Genomic DNA, 20440 nt, shown 5'->3' with positions numbered 1-20440 from the left:
TTCTTTTTGGCCTCTGTGTGCAGTGTTCCTTCCCCAAGATACGAGGCAGAAACTCTTTGGAAGCAGAGGTCTTATGATTTACAATCAGACAATGTGGGTCAGAAAATTTCTTTATGACCAGAGGTGGGGGAAGATTAGAGTATATTTTTAGTTTCTAAATCCTGCCTTGAGGAGAAAAAGAAGCAGGTGAAAAAACAGCAGGAGAGGGTCAGCGAGAGAGAGCTTCTGCTTTCTGACACCTAAAGTGCCCCAACATTATAACAAAAGACTGTAATAAGGGCTATGGGAGTGATAAACTGGGAACTGTGAATGAAAACACACACACATACATACACACACACATACACACATATACAATCTCATAATATCACATCATATTTTTACTCTGTTCTCACATGGCTGAAGGGGGCAAATGAGCTCTCTGGGGTCCTTTTTACAAGAGCACTAATCTCATTTACGAGGGCCTCTAACCTGACCTAATCATATCCCCAAGGCCCTGCCTCCAAATACCATCACCTTGGGAGTTGGGTTTCAACATTTGAATTTTGCAGTGACACAAATATTCAGTGTTTAGCAGGTCTATGGACACAATGAATGGTGTTAATACATCTAAAATAGGATTAATGGTGGGTGGTTGATGACATCAATGACAATTATTCATGGAGAACACTAAATGTTCAGAAAATAGGAATGCCTGCTACTGTCTTTGCTACTGTTCAGCACCCAGAGCTTCTCAAAGGAGAGGACATCACTGCTTCCATGCACGCTCATGCCCAGAGAGTGACTTTGGCGAAGGCTTTGAGCAATAATGTAAGATACGATAAGAACCTGGACCCCCACCTCTCAGATGTGACACAGAAGTGAACAGGGTACTCAACAAGAATTGCTCTCATTTACTGAGCATTTTCTGTGTGCCACGCGCTGTGATGGATACCACATGGCGTCTTTTCATATAATTTTGTCAATGCTGTGAGGTGAATGGAGACGCTGAGGATTGGTGCAATCTATCCCTGCTGGGACTCAGGTCTGTCTGACTCACAAGTCCATGCTCTTAAAGCAAGCCAAATACTTGTGGAATTTAAAATGCCAACCTCTGAGCACAGCCAGTCTGGGGACTGCCAGAGTGCCTGCTCTCTGATGCAAGAAAATACTATCTAAGGACAGGGAAGCTGAGTGAGGTGCCTGAAAAAGACAATTTGGAAGGTGCAGGGTGAAAAAAGAATCAGTCTCTCTTTCTCTCTACACACACATACCATGTTTGTGGCATAAAGCTTTCCATTTAGAGTCAGAAAACGGATTCGAGTATTTGTTGCTCTTTCACTTACAGGGATGTGAACTTTGGTAAGTCATTTCCTTAGTTTTGTCATCTATAAAATGGAAAGTCAGGTATTTCTCAACTTCTTCATAGAATAGCACAAAGCTTAAATCCTATAGATAATGGATGTGAATGTTCTTTGTAAGCAGTATAGCAGTAGTAATGGTATTTGATTTTTAAAATCACTTATACTCAATATTACCAAGATTTTGGATTGCCTTCTTCCCGAGAGACTTCCTCCCCTTTTCAAAAAATAATGATCATCCTTTTAGCAGTGATTCTGTCCCAGAGGACACCTATGTGGATCAGGGAAAGAACAAATTGCCTTAATTTAGTTCCAAAGATATTTGAGGAGATGAATTTCCAGAGTGTTGTCAAGGGGCGAATGTGTGGACACTGAATTTTAGTGAAGAGTAATGACTCACCTCTGTCAATAGAGGCAACAAGGAGCATGGTGAGGGTGGGAAAGCTGCCAGCCCGTGTAATCTGCAGCTGAGAGAGGAGGCTTCCATTCGAAAGCAAAAAGAGTTAGGTGGAAATGCTTAGTTCCTGTCTTTTTCTTTTTGGAGAAATGTAATTACTGTGTTGATGTGTTGACCATTCAGGTTTGCTTGTTTTGTAATTATTTCTTCCTTCCTTTTTCTTTGTTTATCTTACCTTAATGGGATAATTAGACCTGCAGGTGCTCATCAAATACAGTGGGTGCCTGGGAACACACTCCCTGAAGGGGGGGTAAGGAAGGTGCCAAGAGAGGGCTAATGCGGGGGTGCAGGCACAGGGCTGAGCATTATAGCTCTCAGCACTCATCTGACTTGGACACTCCTTCCTGAGTGGGAGGGTGCACTTGTTAAAGTGTCTTTTTCCGAGATGTGTCTCTGGAGAGCACAGAGTGAGCCAGTGTGAGGCCATCTGGGTCTGCCCCTCTCATCCATGTGGTCTGACCACTTAGCCTTCTGAGTTTCAGTTGCTTCATCTGCAAAATAGTAATAATGATGCCTCCTGCTCCTCAAGGCTGTGGGGAGAATCACATTCACAATGTATTCCTTTATTCCCTCAAAAGGTCTTAACTGAGCAACTACTGTATTCCAGGCACTGGGAATACAGCCATGAAAATAACAAAGATCTCATTCCCTAGGGAGCCCACATTTTATAAGTAAAATGTATAGCAAGTCAGATAGTGAGGAGTGCTGTGGAGAAGCCTATCACGGGAAGCGGACAGGGAGTTTCAGGGGAGGTGGGCACAGTTACAATTTTCCTTTAGGCCAATAGGAAAGATAACATTTGAACACAGTTCTGAAGTAGGTGAGGGAACAAGCCAGGTAGATATCTGAGGGAGGAATGTTCAGGATAGGGGAAACAGTAAGTGCAAAGTGATGTGATATGTGTGAAAATACCTTATAAATGGTAAAGGATTGTCTAAGAATAGCTGTTGTTATTATAACTCTTAAATACAGATAGCCTGATAACAGAGATTTTTCATCAATATGTATTATTGCCTTGTAGTGCTGCAGAAGTCCTTCTATAAGTTCCTATCAAGTCTTAGCAACTTAGCAGTTCATGGAACTCCTTGGAGAAAGGCACAAGATGGTCTCTCTAGCATTTTCACCTTCACAGTATTATTCCTGTATTAACCATTTCTTAGGCCATGTTTAAAAGAACTACAGGCAATTAACGAGTCAACTAAGCTTAAAAAAAATGGTCAGACCAGTTTTGCATTCTGTGAACCACAAAGAAAAAAGTAGTTGCTGCATGTTTTTTGGTTTCTGCTTTACTTTTCATTTGGTAGTGCTAGAATGGTGAAGTCTGCCTCCCTAGTATAAAATGTGCATTTCTACTGACATTTAAAAAATGGCTCTGAGGGTTTCAGACAGAAGGCTCTCTAGATGTGCAAGAAGTTTCAATTATTCTGTTTGGGAACACTGTCATTTTTTTTTTTCTTGAGATGCTTTTTGGTGTCAGGAGGCCTCAGCTGAGACAGGTGGGAGAGTTAATGAACAGAATTGATAACGACAGGTAGGAAAATTGATTGTCAGCCAAGAAATGGGAGGAACATAAGCAGGGAGATCTGTCTAGGGAGATGGAGGATGGGGCTGTCAGTGATGGGAAATAGAGATGGGTTGTGGTAGGGGAAATACTATAGCTACTGACAGAAGACAGTGCCGACCTGAGACTGGGCAATGGAGCTCAAAGGCATATGACCATTTAGGACTTAAGAAGAGAGGCTAATTTCTCATTGCATTATTTCTGGGCTACTTCTTACCTCCCAAACTCAAATGGATTCGAGGCTGGTAAAGAATGTCAATGTGATATTGCTAAGCCTGGCTTTCTCTGTTTAGCCCCTGGATAAGCTTGTTATTCCAAGCTCCTTGTCGTCCAGCCTTACCATGACTGGCAGCAAAGATAATTAGTCTTGTGATCTTGCATTGCTGAGCTTAAAAGAACCTCTTGTTCAAGAGTCACATTACGATGGAGGATGCTCAATGCCTTGAAACAGAAAGTGACTTTGATCAGGTTCCTACAGGCATTTGATGGAAAATTCAGGACTAGAGTCAAGGTCCAGTCTCCAAGCTAGGAACTTTAAAAAATCATTTCATGTTGTTTGAGAAGCATACTCCATGTTAATATGTGTGATTTGTTGAGTGGCCAATTTGTCAGTGTTTATTCAGTAAACCTACAGAGAGAGCCTGTTCTGGCCAGTGTTCAAATGATAACTACATCTACACCTAGACAGTTGGATTCTGAAATATTTGGAAATATGAGCCAAGGAAAGTTGAACGGATAGGGCAAAAAATGCATAGGATAAAGTATGATTTGGAGGACTTGGGTTCACATCCTGATTGATGAGATCCTGGCTGGGGGCTTTGGGTCAGGCATAGAACCATGGATGCATATGGTCAGGAAGGAGCTTAATGAACATCTAAGTCAACTCTTCATCATTTCACAGTCCCCTGTACCATATCTCTGAGCAGTCCTCTGGTCCTGTGATGGTACAGGGGCTCATTTCCAATGACAACAGCTCCAATTGTTGGAAAGGTCATTTTCTTGCCAACCTAAACTCATAAACTCATCTTTAATAAATTTCTCCAATATTACTTCTCTGGACCTCAGTTTTCTTGTTAGAAAATTGCAAATTACATTACCAGTATGTTCTACCTCTCTGATGGTGTAGAAGTAAGATTATACAATAAAATAGAATAAAAAAGAAGCAGTAGTGATATAGCAAAAAGTGCACTGGAAGTCCCCGCTACTTACTGTGAGACTGAAAACTCTCTTTGAGCTTCAACTTTATGCTCCATAAAATGGAAATGGAAGTACTTGCCCTTTTTCGCTGGCAGGATTTTTGTAAGGATCCAACAGAGAAGATAAGAAAAATAAGCAGTATGATGTAGCCAAAGGAATATTACATTGGAGACAGAAAAATCTGCCATCAGCTTCCTACATTTAATCGCTTTATATTTATGCAGAAATCCTTCAACATCTCTGAGCATTAATTTCCCAGTGTGCAAGGTAGAGGTATAGTACCTACTTCTTCTTCCTTTTGCAAGGTTGTTAAAATCAAATTATCTATGATTTGCACACCATCACCCTGGGTGCGTGTGTGAGGTTATGGCTATTCCTCTGTGAGTGTCAGAGAGCCCATGCCTTCCCTCCACATTCCTTACTATGCCATGCTCCTCCAGGGAGTCAGCCCTTGTATCAGAGGCCACTGTGACAGTGGCTTCATGTTATCAAGAGTGGGTGATCTTTGCTGGTGTCTGAAAGCCAAGGTAAACATCTCAGGCAAGGCTTGGGGGTGTTTAGGGCTGAATATTCACTTGTCTTTCAGCAGAACAAAAGGCAGCACTTCATCCTGGCCACATTCATGATGGATTAAAAAGTGTATTCATGTCACTTCTCCTGTGGGCCTCAGATGCCATCTAACTTAGTCATAGTGAAGGTGTTTCATCTAGCACTAGGCCAAAATTCAGACTCAAGCTCTCCAGCACTCATTGGATTAAAAAATGTCAGAGCTGAAAGCAACCTTTGATCATCTAGTCTACCTCTGATTGTGTAGATAGGGAATCTAAAGCCCAAGGAAATTCTTACCCCAGAATAAGTCACAGTTAATATCACAAAGAGGCCTAGAACTCAAGGCTCCTCGCTGCAGGTACAGGGCTCTTTGATTCACATCATGCAGTTGCGCTTCAACAAATAGTGAGGGCCTACTGTGTTTTAGACACTGGGTCAGACTCTATTAAGTTCCCAAAATGAAAAGGCCTATTCCTGCTTGAAAAAGCTAGAGAATAATTCAGGTGATTTGCATGCAAATGAACAACTCGAGTCCAACTTTAGTCTAGAAAGGCTTTATCCTATACCTCTTTATATCACTATCTTTCCAAAAGTTACTGTTGAGCAAAATGGGCCAGATTTCTAACTCTTAAAGCTTGTTTCAATATCTATAAAATGGGGACATTATGTATTCATTCATTCATTGACTGTCAAATATTTATTAATACCTACATACCGCGTTATTCATAACTAGGGATGTACATCATCATTAGAACTTCTACAAAACATGCAAACTCAGGTCCCACCTCCAACAGACATACTGATTTAATAACTCCAGAGTTAGATCTAGAGGATTTGCATCATGAACAAACTAGCTCAGGTAACCATGAGAAGCAGTCAAGTTGAGAATTCACGGCTTACCATATATGAGATACCGTACCAGACACTAGGATTGTGGAGGTATACAAAGCCTACACTTGCTCTCGAAGAACTCACAGTCTAGTTAGAGGTGGGGAGTCTGGACAGACAGGTTAACTGGCTATGATATTGCAGTCTGATAAATGTTACGCCAGAAGCAAACACTAGTGCCACAGAATATAGCTCTAGGGCACCTAAGTCATCTTAGAGAATTGGGTAAGGCTTTCTGGAGTGGGAGTTGGTTGATCTGAATCTTTAAGGATATATATGAGTTAGCTATTAATACCTGGATGACCAGGGTGATGTGGGTAGTTCAGGGACAGATAAAAATAGGAAGACAAAATGTCATTTAATGTATTCAGAGAATTGCAAGAATGAATGGGAAAGGAGTGGTGAGAGACAAGGCTGAGGAGGAGGGTAGGGGTGAACCCAAGTAGGCCTTTATCCTCCGGGCAATGAGGAGGAGCCAAGGATTTATTTTAAGCAGAGGAATGACATGATTCAATATGAACTTCAGCAGATTACTTTGGCAGCTGTGTGGGGAATAGATGGGGAATACACTGGGAAAGACAGAGGGAGACGGTAGGTTGAGGTGGTGATAGTCCTGCTTGTTGTCTACACCAGGCTGTTGGGAGATCCTGTGAGATGATGGGAAATCATTCGATAAACAATATCCCTCTGCAGAAAAGACACATGTGCCATTACTTTCATTACACTTCACAACTTTGAGCGGAGTCAGGGAGTCACAGTTAAAAAGGAAAGGGACTGAAAAGGTGGTAGGTGGAAGAGTTAGAGGGGAGGAAGGGAGGGAGGCGGGAAGAGGACAGAGGAGTACTTGGTGTCAAATGGTGTTTAAAATATTCTTCTTGCATCACACTAGCTCTTAATTGGTACCAACCACTGAGGGGCTGATTGATCCCAGCAAGAGTCCAGCAAAACAGATAATTTCTTACAAGCATCTGAAATTCATGAACTCTGTGGGGTCCCACACACCAACGCTTTGTTGTTGCTAAAGTCTGAGACTTCCTTGAAGGGATGAGTATCCAGGGGTGGCAGAGTTTTTATTTTTTCTTTTCAAAATGCAGAATATATTTATGTAGTTAATGCCTGTGGTCTTGCTGAGCAGATGAAAAGACAGTAGAGCAAAGAGCTGGGCTACCAAGCTACTTGTTAACGTAATGGACTCACTAAAGAGCTGTTATGGCTAGGAGGATGTGCACTGTAAATCTAATTTTGCATTAAGGCCTTGATATATAAAAGACTTGCTTACCACACACTCAGGGTTTGGGTCAAAGGAAGTTACCCTCTAGTGTTGCCTGTCATTTACAACTAGACATGGGTTCTCTTCAGATTTCTTGGGCATTTATTTGCACAGTGGGAAGGCAGACTACATTTACTGAGAACCTAACTATGTGCCAGGTAGTTTGTCTTTGATTATTTTCCCTTAGAAGCCCTATCAGGATAAATACTTCTCTTTCTCAGATTTGAAAACGAACCAAAAAAGACTACATCATCTGTCCGAGGACCCACTAGTAAACGCTTTGGAGAGTTATCTGGGCACCAAGACTACAGAGCTTTTGAGTTAAGGCATGGTTTCGGCTACTCATTGAATTACTTTTACTGACATTGGCATAGTACAGACAAAGCATTTTATTTATTGGAAGTGTGTAGATATTGATCACAACAATATGCTCTTTATGAGGACTTTCAGGCCTCAATACTGGGATATACTTGCTGTTTCTGGAAGCCAGTTTGTGTTTGTCTCCTGGAGAAAACTTGATATATCAGAAATTTGTGGAACTAATGCACAAGGCCTTGGCACCCTGTTAGATTAAATAGGACATTAGGAAATTCTAAAAAAAAAAAAAAAAAAAAAAAAAAAGGAAATTCTTTGCAGATGCTAACCCTACCCTGGGTTTCCCATTATTTTGTTATTGAATGTTTTTCTAATCTATTTACTGTAACAACAACAATGATGACATACACAACAACAAAAACCTTCTCCTTATTCTTACAGTGTTGAACTGGCTGCCTCATTTTTCTCTTGGTGTGTTTAATCTTCAACTCACACACGCACACACATGCCTCTTTTTGTGCTGCTTTTTTTACACTATACCCTGGGACAGGTAGTGTGTATGTGCATTTGTGGCACAAGTGTCCTTATTAATTCCAGGTAGATCCATGGTGAAGGCTAACAAATCCTGCTGAAGTTAGTTAGTGACTTTATGACAAATATCTGCCTGCTGTTAAAAATGTGATATCACGCAACATAATCTTTAGATGTTTGTTCTCGGTGACGTGAAAGTGAATACTGATTTTTTCCCCTTTGTAAACCATTTGGTTGTCATGTAGACTCAAGCCTTTTAAAGAGAATAACAGAAACACCCTGTTAATTTGTCATGGAAACAGATGAATCCGGACCTCACAGTCCATTAGGGAGACAGACATGTATGCAGATAAATTATGATAAACGTGATACAATAAGGATATGATTCTAGTTATATAGGACTACCTCATAGTTTACATCACTTTCTCATATCTATTAGTTTATTTGATCCTCACAATGCGGTGGGTAATCCAGGAATGAAAAATCCTGTTTCACAGTTGGGGAAATCGAGGAACAGAGAATTACATGTCCTGTTTAGCCTGAGTCATAGCTTATAATTAAACCAGTGCACTTTCTCTCTTACATAGTGCTCATTGCTTGCCGAGTCAGATAGAGATTCTTTTATGCTTGACTCTAGGAGAGCAAGCAAAACACTAAACACTTGACAAAAGAACAAACAACAGAACAAGTTGGTTTAATAACAGATTTATTTCCAGTGTCAAGTGTTCTGCCATTTTCACAATACTCATCAATTTCCTAGAGCATCTGAGCAGAAAGACCATCCATTCTGGCTTCTGTGAAATAGATTTGCATCTTGATTCTTTCTAGACCTTCCTCACAAAGAGTAGGCCCCATTTATGGTTGTTCCTCATTACTCTTGTGGATGATGTGTTCAGCTGTAAGGACACTGTTATTATAAATAGCAAGATGGCAGTTAATACTCTCCTCAACTTACGAGTTAGAAGCCTCCCAGGAACATCCATTTCAGGAAACTTCATTTCAAAGGAAATGCCGTCAATAGGAAATAGTTATTTAATTTCCAAGCAGGCTGAGAGCTTTTCTATTTGAGAGCTTCTACGCAAATATAAGTGGATTATTATATTAATCATTTTTAATAAAGCAGTGAAGGCAAGAAACTGCCACAGAAAACCCACCCCACATCAAGAAAAGCACATTTTAGGCAAATCTTAACAAATGAGCCCTTGAGTTTTGCTGCCCCCTGCCCGTGACAGATGTATTTGCTAGGAAGCCCTGTGCCCTTATTTGGCTACCCCCATGTCTTGTAGTGCCGTAGAGAGGATAGACTCTGATTATCAGAGAGTAATCCCTTTGTGAAGATAATGTTGCTAACATCATTGGACCAGAGAAAAAGATGCCTCTTTCTAGGCAATCCATTTTCTGTCCATCAGAGCTCTCTCTGTGAAAGAACACCACTGGTTCCAACACCAAGGTGCTGTGAGAAAAAAGGCTGTAAAGCTTTTGAAAGCAGCTAGCTACCTTGGAAGATTTTATTCACTAAGCAAAAGACAAACTCCATTTTGAAGTTGTCAGCATGGGCCAATAATGATATTTAGATAAACTCTACTACTGGTGAATTAAAAATTGGTGTAATAGATTTATTGATTTCCAGAGAGTTTCAACTGAGGCAGCTTCAATTTGTATCACTGGATTTCTTCACAAACTCTGTGCTGTCATCCCAGGTAAAGTGATCCCAGCTTAATCGACAATTTTCTTCGTATAGGCATTTTATGTAGGAGGTGCTGCTTATCACTCACAGCCACATTGCAAGGAGAACATAAATCTGTAGTAATGCATGTGGACCATTTCACATACTTGAAGGGGGTAGATGCTCACGCACATCCCAGCCCACTTCCTTTAGAACGCAACCACACACTGAAGAAAGAGCTATTTGAAGTGTAGAACTGCACACTATGGGCTATTCATGAAACTTGTAGTGAGCCAAACTTGTCTTTTGCAATAATTTAATCAAATGCATGCAATGGTTTGTCTTTAGAGGACTTCAAAATGATGTCAGATGAACACTTAGGGATGCTGGCTAGAGGGTTCAACTCTAAGGTTTCCTTCAACCCTGAGGTTTTATTATAACATTATCCTATGCTTTCTTGCTCTAGCTCTGCTCTTGATTTTGGTAATCTGAGTAAATAAATTGGAAAGTCCTTTCTGACTTGAGGATTTTACAGCTGTTCTGTTCTTTGAGATCAGTGGAAAGCATTATCTTGCCAATAAATTCCTTGAAGACATGTCACACTCACCTTGGCACAATTGATCATTTCTTTCTTAATAGGAAGTCAACATTTTCTTCATGAGAAGAGTTATTGGTATAATATATTTTCTGAAATCTCCAAGACTCAAGAAATAAAAGATTCTTTTTCATGTCCTTTCAGTATAAGGAAGGATTTCTTAACTATCAATATAAACCCAGGCCAGAAAATGGAGAATATGGAGATAATAAACAAAATTCACCCCAATTCCATCATCATAACCCAGCTATTAATGCTTGTCCGCCTTGTCTATGCCATATCCATAGTGTCTTGAACAGTGCCTCGCCCATAATAGGGCCTTAGTGCTATTTGGTAAAGGAATTAGTGAATGAATTATAATTTTGATATATTTTCTTTTAACCCTTTCCCTCATGCATATTTTTCATAGCTATATTCATAACGTTTATGATGGCTTTTGTACCTTGCTTTTTCTTAGTTTTCTGTGCCATTATAGAAAACATGCTCACTGGGGCCATATGGTCCTCCTAATCATCGTCTCTAATGGCTGAGTAATATAGCGAGCACTTTCTAACGTAGCTGCCTAAAGATTCAGTGTGTTGCTTACAGACCTAGTGTTTTCCTTAACCCTGGCAGTGTTCACACATAGGCTGGATACTCATGTATCAAGTATGAGTTGAACTGGATGCATGGCTTTAAGACCACTTTCCAGTCTAAGACTTAACAAACTTTGAGGACCAGTCATTTTGCAAAAACTAACAGGCTTTCACAAAACATCACTATCAGGAATACAAGCATTTCCAAGAACCACCCCGTCCCACTCACACATCATATTCCTTGATACCCACTACTAAGTTTGTAATGTAAATTTGAAAAACAATGGAGTGTTACTTCCTTAGAAATAGCCACTAGTTCAGAATTTCTTTTGGATTAAAAAGTAATAAGTAAATTCTTATGTGTCAGGTGCATTTTGAGATGATTAAACCTCAATCTCTGATCTCACAGTATTCGGTTAGCAGTTATTAACACTGTATTATGCATTGAGCATACAAGGATGAGAAAATACCTCTGCCTTGTGGAACTCAGAACTGACAATGAGAGGAAGGAGTTGAGGATTGAGATATAAGCAAATAACCAAGATAAAATAAGGTAAATGCTACAGAAGAGGCATGTGGAAGGGGCTGCCTTGACTCCCAAGACAGCTAAGTTAATTCTGCATAAGGTCAGAAAGCCAAGACATGTAGACTAACAACACTTAACAAGGAAGAAAGAGCTAAATGTCTCAAGAGAGGATGGAGGAAACTGGGAGTTTTATTTGTTTGTTTGTTTGTTTTTTCCAAGAGGTGTCCAAGAGGGATACAGTGCCACGGGGCATCCGACTACATCTCGACAAGGGTTATGACTGGGTGTGAGGATGGTAAAAGGGTTCTATTATGATAGAATAAATCCAGTAAATAGTGTCTGAGTTTAGATCCCCAGGACATGGTGTTTGCCTTTGTTTCACGGTTTAACTTTTTACTCGTGTGTGTGTGTTTTTTTTTGTTTTTTGTTTTTTTGCCTTTTCATAGCCAGAGAAAGAATTCGCAGCACAGTCAGCACACCAGCGGCTCTGGTGTTGGTTTGGGAATGCATAAGCTAAACTGGTCCACCTTCAGCTATGCTCTCCTTCCTTTGGAGCTGGACCAGCTGACCTGGCATCAGCACTGAAACTGCCCAGAGCCTCCTCTTTGCTGCTGCATGCCGGGCAGCCCCTGTCTTGCCTGGTCTAATGTACCTCTCTGGGAGACAGTGTGCACTGGCATTTCTGCCCAATGGGACATTACCTGCCTGGGCCTCTGGTAAAGAGCAAATCACTATCAGAAGAATTCGGAATGGTTGCAGGACTCAGTAGCAGACGGCCTTCTCTCTCCTCTGGGAGGGAAGAGACGAACCCCAGAGGAGAAAGAGAAGTTTTCTCTTTCAGAATGGTAGAAAAATATATCTTCATATAAGCGGCCACAGATGACTATGGCAGGCAGTTCTCTTAGAGAAGGTCCATGGCAACTGCCTGTGATGCAGAAGTTGACACGGAAGGGCACAGCAGAAAGTGGCCCATACACACCCTGGTTCATGCCAGGCCAGAGCCCTGAAGGTGCTAACAGGGACCCTGATCTTAGAGGTAGAAAACCTCAGTCCTGGCCTTCTGATTCCAGATTAAATAAGATAGTGATAATGAAAAGTAATAACAGCAAACATACAGAGCCTTTTTTATGCACTAGGCCCTGTCGTGAGTGCTTTTACATACATAAATTCTTTATTCTGTTTAGTCTTTGTAGCAACTTTATGAGGTAGAAACAATTGCAATCCCCATTTTAGAGAAGATCTATGAAAATAATGCCTGTAGAAGAATAAAAGCTTCCTTATATGAAGCACAGAGTGTTAGTTCTAGTAAACCTCCCAGGGCTTTTGTGGGGTTCAGATGGGATCACATCTGTGAAGCTATTGTGGATACTTTAAAGTGCTGTCCATACATGAGAGAGCCCCACTGCGTCATGGTTTCTCCTGCATTTTCCTTGTCCGTTGGTTGTGAGCAAATGGTGAATGGCATAAAGCCAATAATACTGCAAGAGAAATCAATGGAAGAGGCCCAGCATCCCATGAGTGATTGCAAAGGAAGGAAGATGGAGTAAGTATCAGGAGGACAGCCCAAAGAAGCCTTAAAAAAAAACAACAAAAAAAACCCCATAACCTTCTTTTCTGATTGAGAGTGGGGTGGAGGTCAGGAAAAGGCCTCTAGGGGAGGTTGCTTCAAAATTAAACTTCAAAGGGTCCATAACTCTGTGCTGTTCTGCCTTCTGCCCAATAATGATCTACCATTGAATATCCTGTGAATTCTTTCTTTTTTATTTTGTGTTTTTGGTATTTTACATAATTTTAAGAATGTGTTTGAAGCCCCAAATGAAAACAACTCTGTCAGTCCTGTTTGGTCATCACAAGCAGACTTAAGCCACACAAACTTCCAGGGGCACCATTATCTGTTTATGAACAACAGACAATCAGGCCAATGAACCATGTTATTGTCATTCCGCTCATGTCTCTCACATCATTTTTCATCTCGACTAATCAGGAGATAAAGTTGATCCTTCTCCACTTTCCGCCTCCGTACTCATTTCAGTTCCCTGCAGTTTCACGCTGGGCTGGGCTGTTTGAAATCTAGTATAAAACACCCGAGAAGAGCTATAATTTTCAAATTTGCCCATGGGTAATGTGTGTAGTAAATGTAAAGTACTAGCAATTTGGTTGTTTGAGATGCAACGATTTTTTTTTTTTTTTTTTACATCAATGTGCAGGGTCTGAGGCAGGCACAAGTTTCCAGAGGCAACATATATCACTGCTGGCCAGACCCCTGGGAGTCCATGGGGGTCACCCAAACAAGGAAGGGAGGAGGCAAAGTGAGGAAACCAAGGGCCCCCTCAGTGCTGATCCCTGTGGGAGTTTTAAAACAAGACAGCGCGAGGGGGCGCCTACAGGGGATCTACTGGCTGGTTACCTTGAGGAGTCCTGAAAGGATGCCTTCCTTCCCTCAGAGGATTGACCGTGGCCTGGTATCTGACCCCCAATCATGTAGGCTCAGGATTGATTTTATTACCACCAGGAGCGTGTGCTCTTCCAGGGGCAGACTCATACTAGCCAAACTCACAACGCTGATGCACAAAACTACAGCTTCTCAGGGAAGGACCACGGCCGCAAGGCCCAGACCACATACATCAGTATGCCAGAGCTGTCTCTTCACAGAAGAAAGCCTCCCTGGGAAGCTAAACCTCAATCAGGAGGCTGCTTGCTGAGAATGAGTTCATATCAAGACAAATCTCACAAGGAAAATAGTGGCATCAGGCTGTCCATCCACCAAAGGCCTAGGTCTGGACTCTGATTTTCCCTCCCCAAGACAATGCTTGCATAGACACTAATAGTTCTCCTCTCTGTGACATTCTTTAGTGATGCATTTCTGACTAACCATCCCATTATCCACATTGGCTGAGGCAACAAGTTCTGGAAAATCCTGTCTCTGTGTTTTGAACTGCTTGATGTTTACTGGATGAACAACTCTGCCTCCCAGACTTTAGAAGAGTCATGTCCCTCAGCTTTTTGGCTGCCTTGCCTATGAGGGGAGGGGTTGTTGGTGGACTCATTGTGGGATAGAATTTAGTCCAGGGAAGGGGCCTAAGGGTCAATACTTTGACCCTAAATTTTCTGGTTGATTTGGCTGCAGATTTTCTGGGTGACTGTATGACCTTTAGTAAGTTAGTGTCTCTGAAACTGTGACTGTATTTTTGTCTTAGCAGCTAGGAAGTGGAGAATGAAATTTGTGGCTTTTTCTGGCAACAGCGTAAGATCATGTGGCACACATTAACTGTGCTGATCTGAGGATCTCTGGCTTTTTGTTTTTGTTTTTTTTTTCCTACAATCTGCTCAACAATTGTTTTATACTTTTATATTTTTGTAAGCTGTCTCATACAAGCCTCATTCCATAAACAGAATTGAGAGCTCAAAAATCTCAATGTGCATGCTGGCAATGAATTTCTATATATAAAAGAGAAATAGCTGTAAATTTCTTGGGACACTTGAGAAAGAAAATGTAATTTTGTGAAGTTATTTGAACTCCTCAGATAGAAAATGCTATTTTATAGTCCTACGTGAGTGCAATTGCCTTGTCTATGAGATTTGGCTGAACTTCTTGCGTATGAGGGAGAAAAATGGTGAAGATGGAATGGGAGTGGGGAGGACTTTATGCACACAAGAAGGACTTTGTGCACGTTGGGAGGACTTTTTGCATGGGGGCGAACTTCATGTGTATCTCCTGGGTACAAGGGGAGTGTAAGGAGGATCAAGAGAGTTGGAAGTCTCAGAGAGTCTCCGATTGAAAATGAAGGACTTCAGGGAGGAGCTTTCTAGGCACCTTATTTCTTATCATTGGAAATGTGAAGCTCCTTGCTTCATGGGGTTTACAGACTGGTTGCTTCCCTGTGTTGGGACCATGGAGATACCTGGCCCAAACTCATTGCAAAAATAAAGAAACTAAGGCCCAAAGACAGGATGTAACTCGCTCAAAATCACCAACATTTAGCAGGAAACTAGGGTAGAATCTGGGCTGGGGGATCTCACAGCACAGCTCATTTTCTCCAGGCTCATGCCTGACACTTCTCCTACCTATTTCCAGTTTACTCTCTGTTTAATTCTGCACTATGAATGTACCATTGTCCTTCCGTCCCCTCACTCCCAGGTTGGAGACAGAAAGATGCCTTCAAGGAATACTTTACAACAGACTAGTTTTATGTATTTCATTTAGGGAATAACTTCAGTGGCAAGTAAGATTTAAAAAATGGCATAGATAACATACAGAAATCTGTTTTTCTATCAAGCAATGGAAGACTCAGAGGTGGACAATCTATTTCTGGCACATCACCCATACATGTTGATGGTGATTCTAGGAACTCCTATGCAGTTCAGCTGTCCTTTGTGTTTATGCGACCTACGATGGTCTCAGGATGCCTGCAGCAGCACCAGCCATATTATTATTCTAATTAAGAAGCATAGAGAAGGGGTTCTGAGTGATCATCATGACAGACGGGAGGCAGAACTAGATTGCGGCTTTGACTCAAATGGACAGAGCAGGGTGTGGAGGCTCACATCGTGAGTTTTAGCTCCAGAATGACTGCAAGAACAAACCAGGAATCCCGAGAGGACCCACAGACCCTCTGAAGGAAGCAGACTGCTTGTGCAGGACCTGGAAGATACCCCAAATACTATGAGTGCCTCAACTGCAGAAGTGGGAAAGGGAGAACTTCTGTCCCTGGATGTACACCTCCACTGGGCCAACAGCATTTTCCCCACTGGGGAAAATGAAAGTCTAGTTTGCAGGAGAAGTTTCCTACCTTACCTGGAGCTGAGTCAATTTAGAGAGCTGAGTGAAATGCAGGGCTAGAGGAAGCAGTGGGAAAGGCCCTGGGAGCTTGCTGCATCCCCAAGCAAGCCATTCCTGCCTGGCACCACAGAAATCCTTTGGGAGGGTGGCCAGAGGCATGGGGGGAAATGCCACAGGGAGAAGAAAGTCTCCAGCTGAATTTGTAACAATTTGAACCGGGCAAGATGCCTTCTGGCCAGAACTCGGGGGAGGGTGCAAATCCAGTGTGCAGACTCCACAGGCTGAGGAAGAGCCAAAGTCCTGTTCTTTCAAAGCTAGGAGGCGGGTAGCCTGGGGCAAGTTCTTAGCCCTGCTTGCCCGCTGCCTGGAAACAGACTCAGTCCTGTCCGCTGGGGGCATGGTGGGAGTGAGACCAGCCCTTCGGATTGTGTGGGAGCTGGGAGAGGGCTGTGACTACTGGCTTTCCTCCACTTCCTTGACAACCTGCATGATTCAGCAGAGGTAGCCATAATCCTCCTAGGTACACAGCTCCAGTGATCTGGGAATCTCACCTCAATCCCCCAGAGCAGCCATAGAAAGACCCATCTAAGGAGAGTCTCAGCTCAGACCTGCCTAGCATTGCCCCTATCTGATGGGCCTTCCTTGTCCACCCTGGTTGAAGACAAAGGGCATGTACTCTTGGGAATTCTAGGGCCCCCATCCACCACCAGTTCCTCTCCATAATACCACAGCTGATGCTCTCTGGAAAGCACTACCTCCTGGCAGAAGGCCAACCGGCATAAAAATAAAATATTAAACTACCAAAGCCAAGGACTCTCACAGAGTCCATTTCATCCCCCTGCCACCTCCACCAGAACAGATGCTGGTATCCATGGCTGAGAGACCCATAGACAGTTCACATCACAGGACTCTGTGCAGACAAGCCCCAGTACCAGCCCGGAGCCAGGTAGACTTGCTGGGTGGCTAGATCCAGAAGAGAGATAACAATCACTGCAGCTCGGCTCACAGGAAGCCACATCTATAGGAAAAGAGGGAGAGTACTACATCAAGGGAGCACCCTATGGGACAAAAGAATCTGAACAATAGCCTTCAGCCCTAGACTTTCTCTCTGACAGATCCTACCCAAATGAGAAGGAACCAGAAAACCAACTCTGGTAATATGACCAAACAGGGCTCTTTAACACCCCCCAAAAATCACACCAGCTCATCAGCAATTGATCCAAACCAAGAAGAAATCCCTGATTTACCTGAAAAAGAATTCAGGAGATTAGTTATTAAGCTAATCAGGGAGGCACCAGAGAAAGGCAAAGCCCAATGCAAGGAAATAAAAAAAAAAAATACAAGAAGTGAAGGGAGAAATATTCCAGGAAATAGATAGCATAAAGAAAAAAACAATCAAAACTTCAGGAAACATTGGACACACTTCTAGAAATGCAAAATGTTCTGGAAAGTCGCAGCAATAGAGTCGAACAAGTAGAAGAAATAAATTCGGAGCTCAAAGACAAGGTCTTCAAATTAACTCAATCCAATAAGACAAAGAAAAAAGAATAAGAAAATATGAACAAAGGCTCCAAGAGGTCTGGGATTATGTTAAACCACCAAACCTAAAAATAATTGCTGATCCTGAGGAAGAAGAGAAATCTAAAAGTTTGCAAAACATATTTGGGGGAATAATCAAGGAAAACTTCCCCAACCTTGCTAGAGACCTAGACATCCAAATACTAGAAGCTCAAAGAACACCTGGGAAATTCATCCCCAAAAGATCATTGCCTAGGCACATTGTCATCAGGTTATCTAAAGTTAAGACAAAGGAAAGAATCTTAAAAATTGTGAGACAAAAGCACCAGATAACCTATAAAGGAAAACCTATCAGATTAACAGCAGATTTCTCAGCAGAAACCCTACAAGCTAGGAGGGATTGGGGCCCTATCTTCAACCTCCTCAGACAAAACCATTATCAGCCAAGAAGTTTGTATCCAGCGAAACTAAGCATCATATATGAAGGAAAGATACAGTCTTTTTCAGACAAATGCTGACAGAATTTGCCACTACCAAGCCACCACTACAAGAACTGCTAAAAGAACTCTAAATCTTGAGACAAATCCTGGAAACATATCAAAACAAAACCACTTAAAGCATAAATCATACAGGACCTATAAAACAAAATCACAATTTTAAAAGCAAAAACAAGAAACAAAGTAAACCAAGGTACACAGACAACAAATAGCATGATGAATACAATGGTATCTCGCATCTCAATGCTAACATTGAGTGTAAATGGCCTAAATGCTCCACTTAAAACATACAGAACTGCAGAACGGATAAGAACTCACCAATCAACTATCTGCTGCCTTCAGGAGCCTAATCTAACACATAGGGATTCACATAAACTTAAAGTAAAGGGGTGGAAAAAGGCATTTCATGCAAATGGACACCAAAAGTGAGCAGAGGCAGTTATTCTTACATCAGACAAAACAAACTTGGAAGCAACAACAGTTAAAAGAGACAAAGAGGGACATTATATAGTGGTAAAAGGCCTTGTCCAACAGGAAAATATCACCAACCTAAACATATATGCACCTAACACTAGAGCTCCAAAATTTATAAAACAATTACTAATAGACCTAAAAAATGAGATAGACAGCAACACAATAATAGTGGGGGAATTCAACACTCCACTGACAGCACTAGACAGGTCATCAAGACAGAAAGTCAACAAAGGAACAATGGATTTAAGCTATACCTTGTAACAAATGGACTTAACAGATTTATACAGAACATTTCATCCAACAACCACAGAATGTACATTCTATTCAAGAGTGCACGGAACGTTCTCCAAGATAAACTATAAGATAGACCATATGATAGGCCATAAAATGAGCCTCAATAAATTTAAGAAAATTGAAATTATATCAAGCACTCTCTCAGACCACAGTGGAATAAAACTGGAAATCAACTCCAAAGGGAACCTTCAAAACCATGCAAGTACAACTTATCAAAAGCTCTGGGATACAGCAAAGGCAGTGCTAAGAGGAAAGATCATAGCCCTAAATACCTACATCAAAAAGACTGAAAGAGCACAAACTGACAATCCAAGGTCACACCTCAAGGAACTAGAGAAACAAGAATAAACCAAACCCAAACCCAGCAGAAGAAAGAAAATAACATGAGAAGAACTAAATGAAATTGAAACAAACAAACAAAAAATTATAGAAAAAATGAATGAAACATAAAGCTGGTTCTTTTAAAAGATAAATAAAATAGACCATTATCCAGATTAATCAAGAAAAGAAAGAAAGTTCAAATAACCTCATTAAGAAATGAAATGAGAGATATTACAACTGACACCACTGAAATACAAAAGATCCTTGAAGGCTACTATGAACACCTTTACACACATAAACTGGAAAACCTAAAAGAGAAGGATAAATTCCTTGAAAAATACAATCCCGCTAGCTTAAATCAGGAAGAATTAGATACTCTGAACAGACCAATAACAAGCAGCAAAATTGAAATGGTAATTAAAAAATTACCAATAAAAAAAGTCCAGAACCAGATGGATTCACAATAGAATTCTACCAGACATTCAAAGAAGAATTGGTACCAATCCTTTTGTCACTGATCCACAAGAGAGAAAGAGGGAACCCTCCCTAATTAATTCTATGAAGCTAGCATCACGCTAATACCAAAACCAGGGAAGGACATACCCAAAAAAGAAAACTACAGACTGATATTCCTGATGAACATGGATGCTAAAATCCTTGACAAAATACTAGATAACCAAATCCAACAACATATCAAAAAGACAATCCACCATGATCAAGTGGGTTTCATACCAGGGATGCAGGGATGGTTTAACAAATGCAAGTCAATAAATGAGATACACCACATAAAGAGAATTAAAAACAAAAATCACATGATCATCTCAATAGATACAGAAAAAGCATTTGACAGAACCCAACATCCTTTGTGATTAAAACTCTCAGCAATGCCGGGCGCAGTGGCTCATGCTTGTAATCCCAGCACTTTGGGAGGCCAAGGCGGGCGGATCACGAGGTCAGGAGATCGAGACCACGGTGAAACCCTGTCTCTACTAAAAATACAAAAAAAAAATTAGCCGGGCGTGGTGGCAGGCGCCTGTAGTCCCAGCTACTCGGAGAGGCTGAGGCAGGAGAATGGCGTGAACCTGG

This window comes from Symphalangus syndactylus, chromosome 17 (genome assembly GCF_028878055.3).
Source record: "Symphalangus syndactylus isolate Jambi chromosome 17, NHGRI_mSymSyn1-v2.1_pri, whole genome shotgun sequence".
Lineage (NCBI taxonomy): Eukaryota > Metazoa > Chordata > Mammalia > Primates > Hylobatidae > Symphalangus > Symphalangus syndactylus.
This window is presented reverse-complemented; position numbering follows the sequence as displayed.